The sequence below is a fragment of the Wyeomyia smithii genome, chromosome 2, assembly GCF_029784165.1.
Source record: "Wyeomyia smithii strain HCP4-BCI-WySm-NY-G18 chromosome 2, ASM2978416v1, whole genome shotgun sequence".
In the NCBI taxonomy this organism is placed as follows: Eukaryota; Metazoa; Arthropoda; class Insecta; order Diptera; family Culicidae; genus Wyeomyia; species Wyeomyia smithii.
Genome location: NC_073695.1, coordinates 73873077 through 73879618, shown reverse-complemented (window position 1 = coordinate 73879618; position 6542 = coordinate 73873077). Strand labels below are relative to the sequence as shown.

Below are 6542 nucleotides of genomic sequence, written 5' to 3'. Positions count from 1 at the left end.
TTCCCAGCATTCATCTACGTTATCTCATTCTACGTCCCACTAAACCTATCAATAAGCTTGGAACATGTCGCATTACCCATTATTTGACGCTTTTTTCCCATTGTTTGAACCTCCTAAACAGCTGCTTTTTGGTTTATCCTCCTGTAACCCATGCTAGACCTGATAGATAGATTTCAGATGCTTTCATCTTGTGCGTTGGATGTTTTTGATCAAATTTCCAATTGGTCATGGTTTGGCTTCAGCAGCTTTTCTCAATGTATCTGTAGTCCTGAATACTGGATTTAACTCCCCGTTATCAGAATATGCAAAACGACATGCTATGAAGTCATGAAAAATGCTCTATCGAATTTGATAACGCTAGTCGCTATGTCTGCCTTGTTCGATATAACAAACGGTGTCCCACAAGGACCAATTCTGGGGCCGCTCTTGTCTTCGATGTGTATAAACGATCTTCCGGAGCAGTTGTCACACTGTCACTTTCACTTATACGCAGACAATTTCCGAATGCATATCTCCGGAAACTTACATGAGATTGATGATCCTGTTGATAAAGTCAAGTTGGGTATTTAAAAGATTCCTAATTGGAGTCACTTCAATAGCATTAAATTAGATGCTGAAAAAGCTGAAGTAATTATTTTCAAAACGAAACGAATGGTTTTCCACGTAGACTCCCGTATTCAACTAGGAAACCATATTATCTCTTTTTCTCCAATCGTCTAGAATTTGGTTATACTCATTGACAATCATTTGAAGTGTGGTCAATGCAATCATTAGTTTCACTGCGGTATTACAACAATCATAAGAGGTCATCTCTCTCTTTTTCTCTCATTTTTTCTCTCTCTTTCACTTTCTCTTATTTCTCTGTCTTTCTTTCTTCTTTTTCTTTCTTTCTCTCTCTTAGTTGTCTCCCTCCTCTTTCTCTCATATTTCTCTTGCTTTATGTTTCCCTAGCTTTCTGTCTTTCTTTCTCTCTCGTTTGCTCTATTAATCTTTTCCCACCATTCTCTCCTTTTTTCTTTTTTTCCTTTTTTTTCTCTTTCTTACCCTTCCAGTTTCTTTTTATACTGTTATTTCGCTTATTAGTTTTTCTTTTTTTTTGATTTAATTTTCTCTACAATTCTGAAAGGTATTGCGTATTTCAACTGAAAAATGTTCACAATTTCATATATTCAGAAGAAACTGATCAGATTTCGACGTATTTTAATTTTGAATATTAGTCGCTGAATTCAAAACTCTTACTCTTCTTTTCAATTATTAATTACTAATAGATAATATATTACAAATTCATAACAATGTCAAAAAGCATAATTTTTATGCAGTTGTTTAAAAAAAACGGCACCACATCCGCACCACTTTCCACACGAAACATTCTACTTCTGAGACATTTTTTATGCCCCCCGACTGGAAGACAATCTCTCTTTACGCTTTTCTCTCATTCTCTCTCTTTCTTCCTTTCACTTCCTTATTTCTCTCCCTAAGTTTTGCTTATTCTTGCTCTCTTTCTCTCACTTTTTTTTCTCGCTCTTTTTCAAGTCTCTGTTTTTCTTTCCATTTGTTTCTCTCTTTATAGTTGTGACGAAGAAATAAGAGTATCTGAACCAATGTAAATGGTTTTGTTGTCATTTGGCAGGTTTTAAACTTAGCAGATAACAACTGAATGCTATCGTCATCGATACTTCTCTTTAAAGGAAATAAATGAATTGTAAAACACTGTAACTCATTTTTATAAAAATCAACCTGATACGGCAAACTTCATCCTGCCCATTTCTTTTTATTTTATTATTTTTAAATATTCTAAATTGATTACACATACTTCCAAAGATTGACCTTGCGGTTCATTTCTAGTCTGTTAATGCGTGACGATACGTTCAAACTCAAAAGACAAAGTGAAATCAAATAACTCAAATAATCACATATCCCTGACAATTGAATAATTTATTCAAAGGGGGAATACCACTTTTAAAGACTATATAGAGGAGAGTTTTCTGGTTGTTTCTCTGTTTCAAAAACAAACAATACTTGTTGTTTTCGAGTATATATTGTGCGATCAGAAAGGGTTGTGCCCTGACGTAGAACTACATAGAACTGTTTGTTACAGACCTGATTATTATGTTAGACTATCTAAATATGAGCCGTTGCGAACCAGAGTGGTCTATGTGCCATCGAGCAAATTGTTCAGGAGAAGCAATTTTCGAAAAATCTCTGAATGAAATTCTGTTCAACGGATTCTTTCAAACAAAATGTTCTAATATAAAAGTTATGAAGATGTTTAACATTGGGATACATAAAATTAACAGCTTCTTTGCGAAATCGGTGATTTTATCTCACCAATGTACATAGACCACTCTGACTTCTCATATATATATATATATATATATATATATATATATATATATATATATATATATATATATATATATATATATATATATATATATATATATATATATATATATATATATATATATATATATATATATATATATATATATATATATATATATATATATATATATATATATATATATATATATATATATATATATATATATATATATATATATATATATATATATATATATATATATATATATATATATATATATATATATATATATATATATATATATTCACTGGAATCCTCGAATCGTTTCGGAACAGAGTGGTCTATGCTTAGCTTAGCTTAGTTCTGACTGTTCATATCAATGGTTGCTACTCCGTGATGGGTCCGAGCCACTAAAGATGCACAATGAATCAACTGAAAGAACGACTGGGAGTGGTAATTCCTTCTCACTGGGCATCATTCAATGACCAGATTTTTTATAGACCAATAACGGCGCCGGCCACGTCCTTACAGTCAGGTGGGGATATCGTCGGTTTCGTGCAATACCGGCACAACTCAAAAGTTTTCCATGTTGCAGTCAAATCAAACCAAACATGATTAAGTTTTATTTCACAAAGACTTGCTTCAAAATCCACAAAAAAACTAAGTTATAAGTCGATGTGTCTTTGAAAGTTTTTAACTTGCTCGTAGATTTCTTGGAGACGATAAGGGTAATACGCCAACTTTATAATCCCGTTTCTCTTCGAACTCTGAATTTCGAGTTATGCCAGTACCGCAAGAAGCCTTCAATAAGGAAGGAATGTTAGAATGTAGTCTTTGCTTTGTTAGAGACCGAGTATACCTCTGCATCCCTACAAAGACCACGGAAGGGAGTTTTTGTTAGCGGGGTGGGTTTTCGATCAGGATTCACTTTGATAAGTGATATGACCATGATTTAATTGGATTAATGTAACAATATAGATATGATCGTATACATATAATGTGAGATTATTAACTCGTTTATTTGACACGGCACAATACCTCTAGGTTTACGGTGCCAGATACAAAAAATAAAATAAAAAACGCTACTGCTGCTGTATATTATTATTTGTTGCATTTGGTTTTCTTGTTGTTGGGCCATTTCGGTTGTTACTGCGCGTCGTGGTCCTTTTCCGGGGAGGTGAACCAATATTCTTGCCTGCCTCCGGGTCAGAGCAAATCATGTCGTTCTCGCTGGCTGACATCTCGCTATCGCTTCCATTCGAGGTTTTGTACTTTCGGAGTCTTCGTTTTATCTCTTTAAACTCGATGGCATCAGTATCAGGTAAGTTGTCCTTAGTTTGCGCTGATGTATCTTGGACCGATGTTTTTTCCGTTGCTGTTTTAGTTGTTGGCAGTTTCGCATTTGGATTTTGTGTTGTTGTCTTCGTTGTTTCCGTTGATGGTAATTTCTTTGATGACTGTTTACTTCTATTTTCGTCGTTGGCTGTCGAGGATGACGAACTGTGTTGTACCGCTTTGTTGCAGGGGTTTCCCGGATGAGCTTCTAAGCCACACCATTGGCAAGTTGCGCGTTGGTTTTTGTAGGTAACCAAACTTTGTTCGGAGTAGGTTCGACCGGCAAATGTGACAAAACTCGGTATTGGTTTGGTTAAACGCATACGCACAATACGTACGCCATTGTAAACTCCCGGAAAGAAGTTTTTCCACGTGTCGTGTCTAATAGACAAAACTTCTCCATACTCGCCTATCACACGTTCTATTGACCTCGGACTAAACGCCTTTGGAAGGTCATGGATGCGTACATCAATAGCATTGTCTTCCATATACACCGGAATCAAATAGTTTAACTGCTCATTCCGAATGCGATGTTTCATGTTATTTTCGTTTATAAATTTTTCAGCGGCATCGAGTAGCTTGAATGTTATCAGCACACAATTGCGCACATGATGCATTTGTATACTATCCACTTCATCGATATTGATTCTCATTTCACTTTTGATTATTTTTTCGACTTCACGTATCGGGGGGCGCGGGACACAGGATGCAAAGTCAATCACGGCCGTGTTAACACGCATCACACAAGGTCCACCTTCAGAGTTAGCCTTTCGCAGCTGCGCTGCAATGGTATTGCCTTCCATTTCTTCGCACAATCAAAAAGAAAGCCAATGTAGCAGAACTAAACAAAGGAACGGCAGCGCGCAGATCACTTGTTTGTGGAGACAGAGTTTTGTACGTGCTGTTCGGAAGAAGCGACAAGCGAGACTGAATGATATAATGTGAGATTAATGAAGATGAATTCTAAAATACAATAAGAAGAAATATGTCATGTAAAGAAGATCTCGGTTGGCTGCCTTGCACAGCTGAAATATCCAAATTTTTAACGCAGAAAACGCAAAAGAAATATTAAACAAAGATTGGAAAAACATATGAAAATGATCCGTTATGTTGTGCTGAAATAGAATATATGAACTTATATTAGACTAATTCATGACAATTCTATAGTATTGTGCTGCTTTTGGCGGCTAAAAATATTAATAGAAATAAATTATTACAACAACATTGCCACGCAACTATTCACCGTATAAAGTCATCTAAACATTGTAGATATGATCATATATAATGTGAGATTCTTAAAAATGAATTATAAAATACAACAAGAGGCATGTGAAGAAAATCTTGGTTGACTGCCTTCCATAGCTGAAAATTTCATATTTTTAATGTGGAAAACGCAAAAAATAGTTAAAACGGATTCGAAAAACATATGAAAAGTGTCCATTATATTGTGTTCCCAAAAAGAGTGATGGACTTTTTTAGACTATTTCATGACATATCAATAGTTGTTGTTTTGCTCCTTTCAGTGACCGAAAACATGAATTGAAATAGGCTATTACAAAAACGCTGCCGCGCTTGCGCAGATGTCTCGCTCTTTTCTAAGACTCTTCATCGCGTAAAATCATCTAAACAAATCATCCATACGTTCACGCATTTATCACAACCATGAACGTTATTAGCAAAAAGTGGAAAAATTGGAGTGCGCGATGCGACGATTCACAGTTAGAGCGAAACAGAAACGACCTTACACGGCCATAGACTATTTCAAGAGACGTTTCAGAACTCAATTCATGAATAATATTTTCACAGAAAACATGGATCAGCAAATACCGTGTTTCCTACTCTAGCAGTTCGTAAAATGGTAAAATGGAATTGCCTAACGCGCACGCAAAAATACTTACTTACTTTACTTACTTAAATAAACGCACGCAATAATATGAGTGAAAAATATGCAGGTCGCCACTTTTCCATGTACACCTCTCGCTTTTCTATCCGCTAACAGACGGTGCTGCGAGCGTACTTTATTCGTCGGTGTTTTTTGTGCGTCTCGAATAACCGACTCGAAAACAAACAACATATCTTCAAAATAAAATGTTACTTAGCTTGCTTAGAATGTCCTGGTGACTCCTTTTTCCACTGTTCCGGTAACCAGCAGAATTTAATTTTTGATATTCACTGAATATACTAATTTTGTTTGGGGGGAAACAGCTTAAATTAGCTAAATTTCAAGAAGAGATAAAACACGCACAACAGTCCCCTGTTTCGGAACAGAGTGGTCTATGTACACAAACCCGATAATGACAAAGAAAATGACGGTAAATCGTATAAAATGGCTAGTGTCATATGTTATATGATATATATAGCATGTCACATATGAGATGTCACGTGTTACATTACATGTAACACAAGATATTACATATTACATAATATTTTACATGTTACATTTTTCGTGTTATATTACGTGTAACATGTTACATATCACGTGTGACATGTACAAAACAAGTGGCATGTTCCTTATCACATGTAATATGCTACATGTTACGTGTTACATGATAGTATTACATCGATTTATGTACATAGATCACTCTGTTTCGAAACAAAACGGCCATTCTGTTTCGGACGAATTTTCAACACGGAATAAATCAGTTTTAAAATTCGATTTTCAGAAATTTTCTTAATCTCCCAACTTCAGCTTCTTGAGTAGATGCGGTTTATGCAAAAAACTCATTTTCGAAAAAATGGTCTTTAGACCACTCTGTTCCGCAACGGCTCATATATAAATTAAGGAGAGAGACAGAAATGTGCGAACCTCCATAACTTGAGAATAGATCGCCCGATTTGTACTCAATTTTGTTTGTTGTGTTCGTCTTAACACAGAGCAGTT

The 6542-nt window shown here is 35.3% G+C and overlaps 1 protein-coding gene across 2 annotated transcripts in view; it reads right to left on the bottom strand.

Moving 5' to 3' along the window:
• The window catches only part of LOC129725896 (leucine-rich repeat transmembrane protein FLRT3), a 96583-nt gene that overhangs the window by 1701 nt on the left and 88340 nt on the right, over window positions 1-6542 (bottom strand). The window lies entirely within an intron of this gene.